Below are 17,808 nucleotides of genomic sequence, written 5' to 3' on the forward strand. Positions count from 1 at the left end.
TAAGTTGAAATTTTAAGGAAGGCAAGCATAGTAATACCAACATAATTAACTAGTTTATTTCATTTAACAACGAGAACTCTATTGTATTCGACAACAATTATAAAACATTGTTATTAACATCGACGTAGCTTACAATGGTTTTCAAACTGTTTTAGCTCAGAGCTCATTGTTCAAAGCCACTATTTGTATGCATCAAGTTAGTTGGGAAACACAATTCGTAATTAAACCAGAATTTATTTACTAGAATTCTGTTGTTGGAATTTAATATTAATAATAGCTACTGGCTGGGAACAAATCCCGCTCGGTAATCCGGTTCCGAACTAAGATTCTCTGGGTTATGGGTACCAGAGATTGACCATAGAGACACCATGCATATATATGTACTTATATACGTTTAAATATATTGCTACGCGCTGGGGTTAGGGATAAATAAATAAAAATTCTACTGATGTACAAATTAATACTGTATGAGCACTTTAAAATTCTCAATCCGCTTCTTCGGCTTCGCTTCAGGTGATCCGTTCGCTGTTTTGCTTCGAGTAGTTCCGATTACTGACTGCTTCGTGTCATCTGTGCAATGCTTTTATTATAGTCGTACGACACCTCTAGAATTATCGAGAACATTCCTCACAAGCTCAGTATTTTCGATGTGTATCTCCGCTATCTGACATTAGATGGCGTTGTACTTCTCGAGCGTTCTAAATGTTATTATATCCTTTGATTCTCGTTTCGGCTATTCAGCGATAGATGGCATTACTCTTACCGGCTTAACAATATTATTATAAATATATAGATAATAAGCACCCAGACAAAGAGCAAACAAACCTGTTCGTTATACGAATGTTGGCCCGATGTAGAAACTGAACCTACTACCCTTGGCGCATCAGTCAGGAGTGCCGCACCACCGAGTGAGTCATGGCAGAAACGAAAGCTTAATTTGGGAAAGAGTTTTTAGTTACAAAACGGTCGGAGTGCTGTTTTTCCGCTAAAACAGTGGTCATGGATACCGAAATACGCCTCCCACATGGAGTCATAAGGTAATATTGTCAATCCCAATCGAGAAACGGATTCCCTTCAACTTAAAATGAATGGTTGGTTTGTGGTTGAATAAACAGGAAGCGGGTACCGATTGAAGAAATATACCGTACTCCAGAAACAATTATTAATAATTTAACTATGAATACTAAATTAGTTACAGATGGAATAATGAAGGTACAAAACAAGGATACGGCTAAAGTTATATTTTGTGGATTTAACACAAAAATACTTTTAAGATTGTTGTCTTCAATGGTCCCAAAATTTGTGGTAGCTGTACGTGAGTAGCACTATTTTTGTAGGCGCATTGTAATAAATCTCGCTATTGCACGGGAAGTAAGGGGAGATTGGAATGCTACCTTCACCGGCTCTATAATTGTCAACCCCACCTGCACGCGCCGGATGGCGGCGGCGACCAACAGGTTGTCGTGGTACTTCCTGCTAGAAAACCAACGGGGCAATGGCGACTGAGCAATGGCGATATTACCATACACACCCGTTTAGGCAACCTGTACGGAAGAGGCGTCAGAAACCTTGGGTATCAAACACCCCCTAAAATGCTGGTGCAGAAGGCAACGGGAAACAACTGCACTAATTTCCCACGAGAGTCACGAGCAGGTCGTATCCGACTCGCGCGCTCCTTAATCACGGGGACCTCGTAGGAGGTATGGCCCCCGGCCTAAAAAAAAAAGGTCGTATCCGACTGATGCGTGACCACGACCACTCTGTCAAGAGTATACGAATAGGAAGAAAGAAGAAGAAGAATTGCACGTTCATAATTTACCAGGAATTAATTCATAAATGCAACACGCATTTTGATTTATCAACACCCCTCCCATTCTGGTTTTTATTAATTAGCTCGTTACTGAGAGAGTTTTTAATAATACTGGTCATGATGCGCTATCATCATCGCTAATTATTACAACTAGATGATGACCGAGTTTTGCTCGGTTTTTTTTTGATAACGCCATCTTGTTGTGTCTTTAAAGCGGTCAGTTGCCCTCAATTAAGAAAAATAGTATTATTATTCGCCAATAGATGTCGGAAAGAGTTGATTATTGAAAGCACGAATAAAACAACATTTTCTGAAAATAAATCGTAGCTAGATCGATTTATCGCCCCCGAAATCCCCTGTATACTAAATTTTATGCAAATCGTTGGAGCCGTTTCCGAGATTCAGATTATATACATATTATATTATATTAATATATATTTTTTTGCTTATATATGTAGACGAGCTCACAGCCCACCTGGTGTTAAATGGATACTGGAACCCATAGACATCTACAACGTAAATGCGCCACACACCTTGAGATATAAGTTCTAAGGTATAGTTACAACGGCTGCCCCACCCTTCAAACCGAAACGCATTACTGCTTCACGGCAGAAATAGGCGGGGCGGTGGTACCTACCCGTGCGGACTCACAAGAGGTCCTACCACCCGTATACAAGAATTGCTAATGTATGAACATTTATTGGAAACTGCTAAAATTAAAGCATTTTCTGGAGCGGTTTAATTGAATTAAAATATCATCAAAATCGGATTTGATTTATTTAATCTACTCGATCTCCATCTGTCCCTTAAGTGTAATTGACAGAAACCCTCTTTTGTACTACTAAGTACAACTGTACTAAAACTCGTAACATAAAGTTTAAGCTTTTAGGAATACACTAAACAGAGAACACAAAATAAACAGACATTAAATTTTACTTTTGTAAATCGAAGTCTTTAGGTTTTAAATATTGGAGAACCTAACGTTTGGTAAACAAAATATTTGCACAGCCCTATTGAAATGTACACAAGCTCTCAACAAGTAGCGCGTGACCGGTCTGTGATTTGTAACATCTGTGAGGAGAGAGGTCTTTCCTTTGAGAAAGCAGACACAAACACCTCTTATATGTATCTATATGTTTTGATTGTATTTTCACTTTCAAGCCATTTTAACTAAGATATATGGCATTTAATTGAAACAAGAGTACAATAATAATATGTCTTATTAAGTCTGGTCTTATATAAAAATTATGTCTGGATATTCTTAAAAAATGAGATAATCTAATTTATAAAAGTCGTCATGGCCTAAAAGATAAGGCGTCCGGTGCATTCGTTTTTTTTTTATTGCTTAGATGGATGGACGAGCTCACAGCCCACCTGGTGTTAAGTGGTTACTGGATCCCATAGACATCTACAACGTAAATGCGCCACCCACCTCGAGATATAAGTTCTAAGGTCTCAGTATAGTTACAACGGCTGCCCCACCCTTCAAACCGAAATGCATCACTGCTTCACGGCAGAAATAGGCGGGGCCGTGGTACCTACCCGTGCGGACTCACAAGAGGTCCTACCACCAGTAAAATTACCAAAATTACGAAAAGTTATTTCAAATTATCATATTCCAACACTGCTTATAGGTATGTATCTACGCTACACGTCCGAGAAAATTGTTAAACTCTAAATTATTAATTCTTATATTCTGAATAAATTCTAAAGCAGAATTTAAAGTTTTTTTTTGTGGAAAAAAATATTGGAATTTATTTGGCCCATTATTAATAATTGTGCAGAATTCACGAAGCACTAACTTGAGGTATTTGGGACAGGCATTTTATATTAAACGGTATCGAGTTGAATTTTTATTTTATTACAAACTAGCTCTTACCGAAGGGTTCACTCGTGTAAATATAGAAACATAATGTATTTCGTAATAATTAAATAAAAAAAAACTTTAATATATTTAATATTTATAACGTCAAAGTCAAACAAAAAGAAAATAGCGTCTCGGTTAATTAATTTTGATTAATTACCTCGACTCTGAATGAATTTTGTCGACCTGTGGTTTCATTTTCACTAAACACACTCGCACCAACGGCTCACTTAAATACACACACAAATACGGCAGTTCAAGTAAAATATTTTTTTTACGAGTATGTTAAATATAACGTTCTAGTACGAACTATATGTCAAAAATATTATTTATTGTCTTTGTAGACGAGCATACGACCCACTTGATAGTAAATTATCATTAGGGGTACAACTAAGCGACTGCATGCTTCTAAAAATTCAAAGATATTTATTTACGTGTCGCAGAATGGGCCGATATCTTCATTATTTCTGGACATAGTGGGCGTATGGTGAATAATCGCGGAAAGAGATTGCGGAGCATGAAACGGTGATAGTTCCGAGACTTCTACACTCTTCCTAAGTCAGACAGTTTACTGGTGGTAGGACCTCTTGTGAGTCCGCGCGGGGACCCTACCTTATTCTGCCGTCAAGCAGTAACGCGTTTCGGTTTGAAAGGTGGGCCAGCCGTTGTAACTAGACTGAGACCTTAGAACTCATATCTCAAGCTGGGTGGCGGTATTTACGTTGTAGGTGTCTATGGGCTCCGGTAACGTCAGGTGAGCCGAGAGCTCGTTCACCCATCTAAGCAATTTAAAAAAAAAGACAACGAATGTGTATCGATTCAGCCCGAGCGATGACACTTTTCGACTCTGCCACCACCCGAAGTGAGCCGATGTATGAAGAGTTACCTTTGCTTCGTTTGTCATGTCCGGATGCGAAATATATTTATCTTATTCAAAATCCAGGCAGGTAGCCGCTTGGCTCTGCCCCTGGCATTGCTGAAGTCCATGGGCAACGGTAACCACTCACCATTAGGTGGGCCGTATGCTCGTCTTGCTCGTCTGCCTACAAGGGCAATAAAAAAAAAACCTTTTGTATAGGTACCTCGAAAAGCGTCACCAACAAACAAACACACGCAGTTTCTGATATTATAAAATAAAATTATGGAATGGATTATCTAAAAAAAAATCGCCTTAGTTCCATAGAGATTTCGGAAAGAATTCGAATTTGATAATTAAGGTTGGTTTGGTCTAAGTAAACGAAACATAGAGATGTTTTATGCCAGGAACTTATTACTTGACGCCTTGTTTACTTCTAGCTATCGAGTAACCAGTGGTCTCACTAGATATCATTGAGGTTACCACTGTGTGATTTGCGAGTGACTTGTGCTTCATACTAATTGAAAAATATCTGGATGACTGGGCCAGAGTTTAAGAAACTAAGTTGCCGAGCATTCTTTCTTCCTCATCCTAAAGTGTAGTAGCAAGATTTCTGTTCCTTATTAAGATATGCTACATCTCCGCATTGTGTGCTTTTTGTATAGCCGAAAAAAAAAATCCTTGAAATCGAAAACCTTTTTTTTTATTGCTTAGATAGGTAGATGAGCTCACAGCCCACCTGATGTTAAGCGGTTACTGGAGCCCGTAGACATCTACAACGTAAATGCGCCACCCACCTTGATATGTAAGTTCTAAGGTCTCAGTATAGTTACAACGGCTGCCCCGCCCTTCAAACCGAAACGCATTACTGCTTCACGGAAGAAATAGGCAGGGTGGTGGTACCCACCCGCGCGGACTCACAAGAGGTCCTTCCACCAGTAACACTTAAGACTTCATACTGGATACATACTATTAATAAATACGAAACCTCCTGTGAGACTACGAACAGTTTGACTAATAAAATTACCTAAATAAAGTGACGACTTTGTAGTCGATATTTAAATTCGAAATATATTCATAAGGCTTCAGAAATGAGATATTTACTGTCAAACAATGATCGCTGAGGGTACGATTATTATATTATTATAACAATAGTATTCAATGAGAAATAAAATATTAAGCCGCGTACAGACATCGCGAGACGTGCGTCGCGAATGGTTCGGCCGGAACTATACATGCTCTTTCTTTTCCTTTTTATGCTGATAGCCTTGAGAGGCTATTTCAGCTTCACCCTAACGTGTAGGTGAGCTCACGGGGCTCAAACCGGAGTGTTGCTAACACTGGCCCTAACAGAAGCAGTGCTTCGCAGAATCTACCACCGGCTCGGAAACGCGACCCTCTGAGAAGATCCGGCAAGAAATTCAGTGGGCTGTGTCTATGGGTTAATACATGCTCAAGCTGAGCACGCAGACCACCACGCACGGTGTTCGTCAGTAGAAAAATGGCTCCGACAAGGCGAGACGTGGAGATTGCAGCTGCGGCCTATTCGTATGACGCGAATGTTCACTGTGAGCACACACGTCTACACAGCCCGACGCATGCGAGACGAACCATTCGCGACGTACGTTTCGCGATGTCTGCACGCGGCTTTAGAAGCATCGCTGCGGCATTACAGATTATCAACATCCGAAGATTGAGATTTTTGTAACATAATAAAATGTAATAGCTTATTTAAACGTAAAACTTACTTCATTAAATAGTCTGGTGCTCTGTTAGCAGAAGACCGTAAAATTTCTAGTAATTAGGATAGATAACAAAAAAGCTTTGAAGTTAAAACGAAATTAACTTTGTAATGAACTTCGGTAACCACTCCTCATCAGAGAAGCTCCACCTGGTGCTAAGCACTAGCTCGTTTACTCATGAGAGCAAAAACACAACGCTATTTTACAAAATCATCAAATGTATACAACAAAACAGTTCTTGATGTATAAACTAAATTGAAAACAAATCCGCTCTACGCATTAATATGTGAGATTTGGTAAATTAATATATCATGACCCCGAACGTATCACGAATCAGTCAGCAGAACCAACCCCTATTTCCTTCAATGTCAATCTCATGAAGGTTATTAATACTCATAATAGAGTTAGTACATTACAAACAGAAATATTTATATCGTATGATGTAATTTTTTTTTTTTATTGCATATATGGGTGGACGAGCTCAAAACCCACCTGGTGTTAAGTGGTTACCAGAGCCCATAGAAATCCACCACGTAAATGCCGCCACCCACCTTGAGATATGAGTTCTAAGGTTCTAGTATAGTTACAACGGCTGTCCCACCCTTCAAACCGAAAGGCATTACTGCTTCACGGCAGAAATAGGCAGGGTGATGGTACCTACCCGTGCGGACTCACAAGAGGTCCTACCACCAGTAATTATGCAAATTATAATTATGCAGGTTTGATTTTTATTACACAATGTTATTCCTTCATCGTGGAAGTCAATCGTGAACATTTAATTTTGTCAAGTACGTATTTCATTAGAAAAATTGGTACACCATTCGAACACCAGTGCATCGCTCAACACGAATGCACCGGACGTCTTATCTTTTAGGCCACGACGACTTCAAAGTTAGCTCATTTCAGAGGAAAAAAACAGGGCAAAAGTCAGTTAATTATGGACTAAACGCGACCCCTTTTTCCTAAGTTGCGTATTTCTTCGACCATTAGAACCTATTTTGTTTTTAGCGCGACAAAGTTTCGGTTTTGTTACGAAACAAGCGTGACTAAGCTATTTCAAGTTCGTAATTGGATTACAAAGACGGATAAAGAATCGAGGTAATGCTCAGATTAGTTCTATCTTACCGGGATGGATGTAGAACATATTTAAATTATTATTAATTACGTATTTATTCTGTTTATACATTGATAAATTAATTATTAGAAGCAACTTGAGTACAGAACTATAAAATTTGATGTATCAACGAGTATTATTTTTATGGGCGCAGTATAAAGGTTAAGTAATCCGCAAGAGAAGCATTGATGCGTTTCGGTTTGAAGGGTAACAACGCACCCACTCAACAAATCAATAAGACCTGACCTCATGTAGTCACAAGGTTCGTAGCGGTATTCACGTTGTGATGTCTATGGACTCCAACCTATAAGAGCTATGGCTAAAAAAGTATAAAGAAAAGAACACTTCATATTTTCTTTTTGGCTTACTAATTGTTTATTAAGACTGCCAATTATGAGCATCTCTGTACAAATTTCATGTCACCTAAAACCTTACTCAAATTAATTTGAAGTTGATGCAATTAAGCCTTTCAGATCCAACGGAACTGAACTAGAATTACTTTAGGTTCCAGAAAATACGCATACGAGATGGACCAAGAATACTTAAACTTCACATACCAGACTAGACTAATGAAGAGATCTAATCAATAGTGATCTCAATTGTCTTTCCAAAAGACACAAACTTTTACTCTGTTTGGCAGAGTGCGAAGTTTTATTAGTGAGATCGTTATTTTATTACTCAGCCTTTTAATTTTCATTGAGTTGTGAGGAAGAACAAAATCTAATCCTGATTTAGGCAAACATAGAAACGCTTTGAGATTCGAGGATAATGAAATTGACAATTAGGTAGATCACAGCCTTAGATTAAAATCCGATATCTATAGAACGCACTTCAAAGAACGTTTTTATTATTTATGTGCACTTGACATAATTTCATCTTATGTAATCTTTTTTCCCCCTTCCTATTCACTGGTAGCCTAAGGGGCTACGCTAGCTACGCCTGTATGGGTAGGAAAGGTCACGGGCTCAACCCGAGAGAGTTTCCTAACACAGGCTCTAGCAAAAGCAGTGATCCACAGAATCTACCACCGGATCGGAATCGCGAGTAGATCTGGCGAGAAGCTCAGTTAGTTGTGTCTATGGGTTAGTTCACTCGTCGAACTCTTCGTCTTAATCGACGAGCTCATTGAGGACGGTGACTGGTGCTTGAAGAACCTAAAAGCACCCAGAGTGGATCCGGGGATCCAATAAGACATGTTTCGGGCGATGACAGCTTGGCGTTGCTCCGCCGCCTGGGTCGGATATGTAAAATATTTGTTGAAGTAGCCTTCTGATCTACCTTAAGATACTTACGTATCGGTTCTAAATTTAAATCATCGTAAAGGTACTCACGTACCACGGTGCTCTTATACGGGATTGGATGACTTGGAGAGCGTCATCTACCTTTTCATCTTATGCAACAAATGGATATAATATGTAGTTAAAGTCTATGGTTATTGTTATCTAAATGGTTTTAGTTATGATATCATACATACGGTTATAGTTTTTTACCTTTAGTTCTATACAGAAAGACCAGCATGCTAATTAATTGTATCAATTGAAGACAAAATATAAAATTTTCGGGACAAATAATGAATTTTATATACAGTAAAGTACTCAACTATAGACTTTGCTTTGAAGAATGCTTGGTCTGCCGCATAATTTGTACACGCCGAGGTATCCTTACTCCGGATTCCTTGACCTAGTTGTCCAAACCGTAACATCTTGGGTCTCGTGAGGCCTAACAATAGACGTCAACCCTAACAAACGCAAGGGACTCGTAATGGATTACAGTTATTAAACGGCTCGTAAACTTCAGAATGACTAGTAAATGCAACTTGATAATGGTTTCCAGAAACATGTTTTTTGTAGATGCAGATGGACAGTGAAGTTAACTTCACAGCATTAATGCTAAGCGTTGCTGTTGCTAAGTGATTACCAGACCATACTACTCATCAGAATGTAAATGCTTGATGAGGTCGGATATATTATGAATGTAGGATTGGTAAGAACGGAACGTATGAAAAGAGTGTGAAATGGAGCGTTAAGATGTGAGTGAGAGAAAACGGAAAGAAAGGGAGAAGAGAATGACAGACAGAATGACAGAGAAAAGGAAGATGGCGAAGACGGTTGAAAAATGAGTAAAGCGTAATTATATAATAAAATTATATAATAACAGAAGATTTTGGACCAGTGTCTTTTCTTCAGTATTTTATTTTATGTGCTGCGACCCCTATTCTACATGAATGTTATCATATCGTTAATCTTTTTACCTCTTCTTTTTTTTAATTTATGGGTGAATGATAGGGATTATGGCATACTGGTATTTCAACAGTTTGGCCGTATGCTCATGTTCTGCCCTCAGAAGTAACAAAAAATAGAAATTATCGTATATTATGATTACGTACTAAATTATTATCAATAAATGTGAATTGAAATGAATCTACTAGAGAAAAACGGACTTGTTTTTCTCTTGTAGATTAATTTCAAGTAAGTAAACAAGAGTAAACTTTCTCTTTGTTTTCGTTATAGATTAGACAGACTAGCCAATTGTTTAGTAACTTAGATAATAACCTTACATATCTTTTCGGAGGCAGTCCTAATGGTATAAGTGGAATTGTCATGAACTAAACATGAATTTCTCTGTCTATTATAATAACACAAAATTATTATTTTTTTTACAGTAAATTTTGGTAGTATCTACAAACAGTTCTAATTGGTAGTAGATTTTTTTTTTTTATTGCTTAGATGGGTGGACGAGCTCACAGCCCACCTGGTGTTAAGTGGTTACTGGAACCCATAGACATCCACAACGTAAATGCGCCACCCACCTTGAGATATAAGTTCTAAGGTCTCAAGTAAGTTACAACGGCTGCCCCACCCTTCAAACCGAAACGCATTACTGCTTCACGGCAGAAATAGGCAGGGTGGTGGTACCCACCCACGCGGACTCACAAGAGGTCCTACCACCAGTAATTACGCAAATTATAATTTTTGCGTGTTTGATTTTACGACCATGCTAATTTCTGCCACAATATTTTAAGTATATAACGATGTAGCTAATGTCCATGGACAACGGTGACCATCAGGCAGCCCTACATTCTTCTTTCACAAGTGGTAATAAAAATAAATGCGACTTCAATCTTACTTAGGTGTGCTGTCTCAGAGCTATGAAAACCGCTCAACATTAGGTCATAAACTTGATTGTAGTATTAGAAAAACACTTGCCTTTTCTCCCCGACGCTCAGCGATATTAACTTTCAGAAAAACATTCTAGTAATCTATACGCGAGCTTTGCTATTGACCTAGAAATATCTCACTAACTATGTATTCTACCTGTACCTAATGCAATTATTGTAGAGGTCGTTTATTTAACATAGCACGTAGTAATAAAGAATAGTAGAGTACTAATAAAGAAATCAGATTAATAGAATTTATTATTGAGCGCTCTGCGATGATAATGGCATTATTATAGTAGATAGAACGAGTGTTCCGTCATTCAAAGCGAATCGCATACCGTTTCACGGCAGAAATAGGCAGGGCGGTGGTATCTATCTATGCTGGCTGACAAAACGTTTACTAGTCTAGTTTGAATAAAAATCCTAAAAGTCTCATAAAAGCTGAGACGTACGGGGTCGATGCACTCACAAATAAAAATTCACGACAGCAAATTTACAAAATGTCACCGATTAAAATCTTAAAAGTTTCAAACATACTGCATTACGGCAGCGAACGTCATCCCTTGACTTTGTATTTTCGGAGATATATTTCCTAAAAAAGAATATTGTTCGGGAGGAAAGAAACCTAATCAAAAGTAGTGCGCAAAGCTGGCCTCCAACTCGCTAATCCCATTCGAGATATACTTGGGGCATTGATTAGCGAAAGAGGAAAAGCCCCAAAATCTCCAGCTGCGAAAATTGAAAGTTCTTTGTTTCCGTATTTAATAGCTTAGTACGGGCTTGTATATGTTAGTTAGTATATGGAGCGTGATAGTATTAAACTGACGATCCATATTAAAGGAATGTAAAGACGGTTTGACGGATGGATGGACATTAACAAAAATATTATCCTACTGTGTATTTTTTTTTATTTCAAATTGTAAACCAAGTTTTTTAATAAGATAAAAGAAAAAATTACAATTCTTATCTATTTTTTAATGGCGGCAAACAATTCTACGAGAGATTACGAGAAACGTAATTGGCAAAAAACTAGCATAGTATTGTTTTTTGTTTTAGCCGTTTTTGTTAAAATAACATAAACATTAAGTTGCGTTTTATAACAATGATATAAATAAATAGCGTCTATCTTAATAAAGAAAATAAATGTTTGTATTTTTGTATGTTTATTTGTTTGTTCAATATGCGATTTATAAGATCTGATTGTGGTGAAACATATTAAAGTAATTATTGATACTCCAAGAAAGGTTTCTATCAAAGCACCATCAACGAAGGATAGGGGGCGCGAGAGTTCAATAATGCAATTTTTTTTTGTACAATTAGAGACGGTTAGAACGAAGCGTGGCCGGTTTTAACAAAATTCATAAAAAAAATCAACAGTTTCTAGGTGTTCTAATTTAAGACTTAAATTTTAGATTCTTTTAAATCTATTAAAATTCAATTCTAAGTATAGAACAGAGCGAGTCGTATTTTAATGGTGCTAAAATTCTTGCAATTAATAATAGTTTGTCCAACGACCATTTAATGATCTACCAATGAATTTTCATTACGTATTTAATTTCTATTCAATATATTTTGTCTCTGAGATTTTTCGTAGAATTCATAGTAATCATAATGAATGATTGGTATACCTTATTGTATTCCGATGATAATAGAACTTCCATTTTGTCTGTTATTTTCCTAGTTTCTATAATATCTTTTCTTGAGAACGCTAAGCTGATACTTGGAATTGCTCTGCCCAACAGTGGAAAAATTCGAATTGAGACCAATGCTTTATAGATTATTGATTTCAAAATATACTGCAATACCTTTATAATTAAGACAGTGCTCGGTTCCAGGGTCTAACCTGGAAAAAGCTCTCAATTATCAAAGTAACTGACGCTACTGCATGTGTTTTGAATCAACGATTAGGTACCTATTGTTTTTAATGCATTTGAAGGCAATACATATATATTTAAGTGCAAAAATTATGGCTATACATGACCGTTTTTAATTATATAGTTATTTCCCGATTTATAGTTAAAAGCATTAACGAATTCTACGATAAATGGTGATTTACAATGCCCGAAAATAATATTTTATTTCAGTTTTTATTCATAACTGAATTTTTCTTTAAATAAAATTGTTCTCAATCGTATCAGACTTGCTAAAGTGGTCGTGATTGTCATGTAGTGTTGGAGGGGCAAACTTGATGCGTCTCACGATGTCCTGCCATCTCTCCCTGCTCGAGGCCATTCTACTGCACTCATTTAGGGGACCTCCCACTGTAGTTTTAATTTGATCCGTTCACCGCATTGGTGACTTCCCGCGTGGTCTTGTACCATCCACCCATCCCGGTCCATTGAGGCGCTCTGTGGACCGGCCATCTCGTCGTGAAACGCGCCGAAGAAACCAGACCCACCATTCGAGACTGTACAGAAACAAAGCAAACAGACGCTGCTTGATGCCGAGTTCTTAAACCATCGAGTCGTTAGTTCGAAACTAGGTCCACGAAACTCCAAGCACTCTTCTCCAGCACCACCTCTCCAGAGCATCTATTTTCTTCCTTTCTACTTCTCGTATAGTCCACGTTTCAGCAACATATAGAAAAATATGGGAAATATTAGAGTGTGAACTTCGTGGTCTTAGTTATATTTCTATTTCTCCATAATTATTTTCAGCCCCTCCATTGCTGACCTCGTGACCAATGCGCCTTTTAATTTCGTTCATACACCCGCCATTATTTGAGATTAAAGACCCAAGATACGTTTATATGTAAGATTGGACCACGTCGCAGCCCGCAATTTGAGTCATGTCCGAAGAGTTATTCTTAGCGCGATCGATAATCATCACTTTGGTTTTACTGCGATTAATACTCAAGACTCATACGTTTCATCCTCAGCAGTAGCTTCTTTAAATGTTGCGCATAAGTTGCAAACGAAGTGGTATCATTCGCATTTCACAATTTTGCAATCCTACACCCACTAAATTTTTGCACCATCTGCCCACCCCTCCAAAGTGATGAGCTTGGATGGAAGTTACCAGAAAGAACACACCCGTGCGCACCGACAGTCTGCTTAAAGACTTCTCTAGAGGTGTACAATATGTTTCGGTGTCCCAATGTCTAGCAAAGTCTTCCACAAAACGGGCCATTTCACCGAGTCAAATGCTTTGGATAAGTCAACAAAACAAATGTATTTTGGCCTGTTGAATACTCGTGCTTTCTCAACTATCTGACGCACGATTAAAATTTGTCAGTCAAATTAACCAACTCAAATCCAAAAATCAAATCAATAAATAACATAAGAAATATTTTTTAATGTCCAAGGTGGACGAGTTTTCAGTTCACCAGATGACTAGTTACCGTAGCCTATAGACATTACAACGTGAATTGTGTACAATAAAGCATACTCTCTCTCTTTCTCTCATACCTCCCGAATCCGTCAACGGAGCACACTTGAATCAAAATTATTTTCCCTTTCGTTACTTAATTTTCATCTTCAATTGTATAATTCTGAGTGGTCTATTACGCTTGTGCTCAAGACTTTTTATTTATCACGATTCCAGTGCTAGTGTCGAGCGATAGCTCAAACTCGTTGAGGCCAGTTAATTTGAGCTCTCTTCGGCTATTAAACACAACAAGGGTAATTGACATAATTAGCCAGCCGATATTGTGTAAAGCCTTTCAGAACTGAGTTGTGTTTTGTACGTTTTAAATTTTTTTACGTTCTTTGAAGCAGTGTAAATTGTAAGAATGGTTATTTTAATAAATACTTTGTTCAAGGGAAGAGAGATTCTTATTTATAGATTATTTATTTTGAATAATATCTGTATACTAGCCGTACTCGCCCGCTTCGCTAAGCATTTAAAATTAACATTAATTTATTATGTATTGTCATTATTATTAGGGAGTCCAACACTCATATAAATATTAGCCTATCCATTAAGTACATGTATTTTCTACATGGATACCAAGTTTCAAGTCAATCGGATGCATGGTTCAGTAGTTATAACGGAACATCCGTAAAAACCACTGTAGATTTATGTATTAGTATAGATTATATAATTTTACTCTTATTCTGAATTTGTTAGATTCAAATGTGTGCAGTTCAAAGGAGGATTGAGTATTATGAAAACAAATAAAACAATATTACAGTGAATTTATAAGCTTTAATTTAACCTTAATTAAATGGAATGGTAGATTAATTCCAACGTAGAGCATGATGAAAATTTGCGGTCAAGTATATTGGCAAACAGGTTTGCGCGCTTCCAACCATGGAGAGGGGAGAGATATATTTTTTTCTCTTTGATTTATTGCTTTGATGGGTGGACGACCTCACAATCCACCTGGTGTTAAGTGGTTACTGGAGCCCATAGACATCTACAACGTAAATGCGCCACCCACCTTGAGATATAAGTTCTAAGGCCTCTCAGTTGGATAGCGTACACAGATTTTATTTTTTAAACATAGAGTCTATTCTGAATACTTTTTAACCTTTAGCGGCTCTTAACTCGACTAGATCTCGATATTTTAAGGTCAACTCTAGATCATGACGCTTGCAGCAACGCTGAAATATTTGGTGCTCATTAAAATTGAAAATCGAGATAAGAACCCTTAAAGGTGATTACAGTAAAGTCTATTATTAGGCCAGACCACTCTGAGACACTTCTCATCTTTAATGTTGAGAATCCTTCTGAAGCAATTATTTCTGTACTGCAGAAATAGAGAGAAAGTTGCTAAAGGTATATATTAAAATAATAATGAATTGCTAACATAATAACAATAATAATAACAATAACGGTATAAAGTAAACAAAATAGTTTTTATTCAGTTAAATTTAGGCCCACCTTGTGTTAAGCGGCTATCGCAACCTATAGACATTGACAACGTTAATAGGTCCACACGCCTCGACAAATGAGTTCTAAGTATCTGTTGTATAGTACAACGGCTGCCCCACCCTTCAAACCGAAAGGCAATAATACTTCACGGTGAGTAGGTATAGACAAAGTATTGGTACCTACCCAAGCGAGCCCACAAGAAACCCAGTAATTACACAAATTAAATTTTTATGGGTTTGATTTTTATTACACGATGTTATTCGTTCGTCCGGAAAGTCATTCATAAACACGTGTCAAGTACAATTTCATTAGAAAAAATTAGTACTTGTCTGCGAAATTCGAACACCGGCACTATCATATCGCTCGATACGAATGCATCGGGCGTCTTATTATTTAGTACACGGCGACTTCTAAGACCTTAAAAGTTCACAATTTACTCAGGTATATGGGTATAAAAGTTCCTATTAATGAATACGTAGTCTGATGTTATTAACGTCTAGAAACGACAGTACTCACTTAAATTCAGTAACACGCTCTTATTGTTGGCAATAAATATGCGATTGTAATGTGAGACACGCGATCGAAATCACTTTGCATTTATCTGGAATATGCAATAAAGTATGGTAATGTGTGTACATTTGTGATCACAATACTTATAGTGTACACACATAGTCATCATTTCTAAATTCAAACGGTTCTTACAGTATGCCTTAATTATTGGTAGCCCAGAGAAAAGTCGACATTAATGTCGAAGTCATAAAGATCGAAATTCAAATTGCATCTGATTCCCGATTGTTTACACATACCCTAATTTACAAATCGAAATTACTTCGGGCTAAGAATATGCATCATACCGGATCATGAAACGCCACACTGCTTACCATAAAAATGTATGGCGGTCACTTCAAAGAACAATGCTAGTTCGTGACTGCATAAATACTAAGAAAAGCTGTTACCGCTCCGGGACTGAACTAGCGCTTACTTTGCTGATTACACGAAGCATTTTACTAATAAGATCCGGGACGCTTGGATCCACTCAAACGAGCCGATATACGAGAAATCGTCCCGAAGACAGGGCAGGAACACAAAAATAATGATTTCCAGAAACCCTAAATAAAGCAATAACTGTACCCTATATAAATAAAGTGAAAGGAATGCTTATTGAAATTCTCCGGGTTATATACTGAAGTAACGTTCTATTGTGTTGCGACCTTTGTGACCTCTATACATTGTCGTCTTCTCGTAAAAATAAGCTTTTAGTGATTTCCCCGTATGAATAAATTTTAGACCCAATCATTTGTTAGGAATGTTTCTAGTTCTATGATCCAGATACATGCTAAAACCTCGTCTACAGTCGATTGCCTCATTTATATTTTTGAAACGACTATTTATCTATGAAGATTTAGATACGAATAGTGAAAATATAGTTATATGTGTATAATTTAGATACGTTCAAAAATATGATTCCTTCAGGTTACATGTTATTTATTGTCACGTCAAATTCTAGTTACGCATTAAGTCTATCTTCTGACGACGTTTGTTAAATTATGGCTTTCGTTTTTTTTTAATTACACTATTCATATGTAAAAACCTGTCCTATGAGTCCTATTTTGGCGTATTGTTATTTAAAACTCATTGATTAAGAATCTTCAATGATGTGTTCTAATAATGTGGTATGATGTGCACTCACATACCTCACTAGCTATTATAGTAGCGTTTAAATGCCAATAAAATTCAGTTTATAGTGTGGTTCATTTTGTTTACGTATTAGTGTGATGATTAGTCTTTTTGTTTAACGTTATGGTGGGTGATTCAACACAACACATGCTGACCTTAATGTCATTTTTACACACATGCGAAAGGACTTATCCTTTGTAGTATATCGAAAATGAACTATTCTGCTCTTGGGCAGACAAGTAATCGTCCCATTTAGTGTAGAGAGTAGTTGTAGTAGTAGACTATGGAGAACACAACGGGAGCACCATAACCTACCTCGAAAAATGAATTCAAAGTTTAACTTTGTATTTTAGACCAGATTCGATCTTTTATCGCAAAATGGATGATTTACTCGGGACAGAAATGAGCGAAAAATTGTGTTATATTATGCCTTTATGGGCTTACAATATATCGATAAGTAATAATTCTGATATCTTAGAAATGCTTGGTAAAAAGGCATTAAAAATTTCAAACTAAAGTATTGTAAATAGATACTATTATATTCTTGAGCTCGGTACATAATTCCAGAAAGCTTTTTAGAATTACTTAGTAAAACATAATTTTTATTTCAATAAACTTAGAAACTCAAGTTGGCAAGATGTACCTGCCCACCCTTTCTTTTTATTAGTTAATTCGAAGAAATATTTTACAAAAGCTCTTTTAAAGCTTTCAAAGTATTGTATATTGACACGAAAGGAACAAAAGAAGGCACTCTTTGGAGATTTGTGAGGAAC

The sequence above is a fragment of the Bombyx mandarina genome, chromosome 12 (genome assembly GCF_030267445.1).
Source record: "Bombyx mandarina strain Sakado chromosome 12, ASM3026744v2".
Taxonomy (NCBI): Eukaryota; Metazoa; Arthropoda; class Insecta; order Lepidoptera; family Bombycidae; genus Bombyx; species Bombyx mandarina.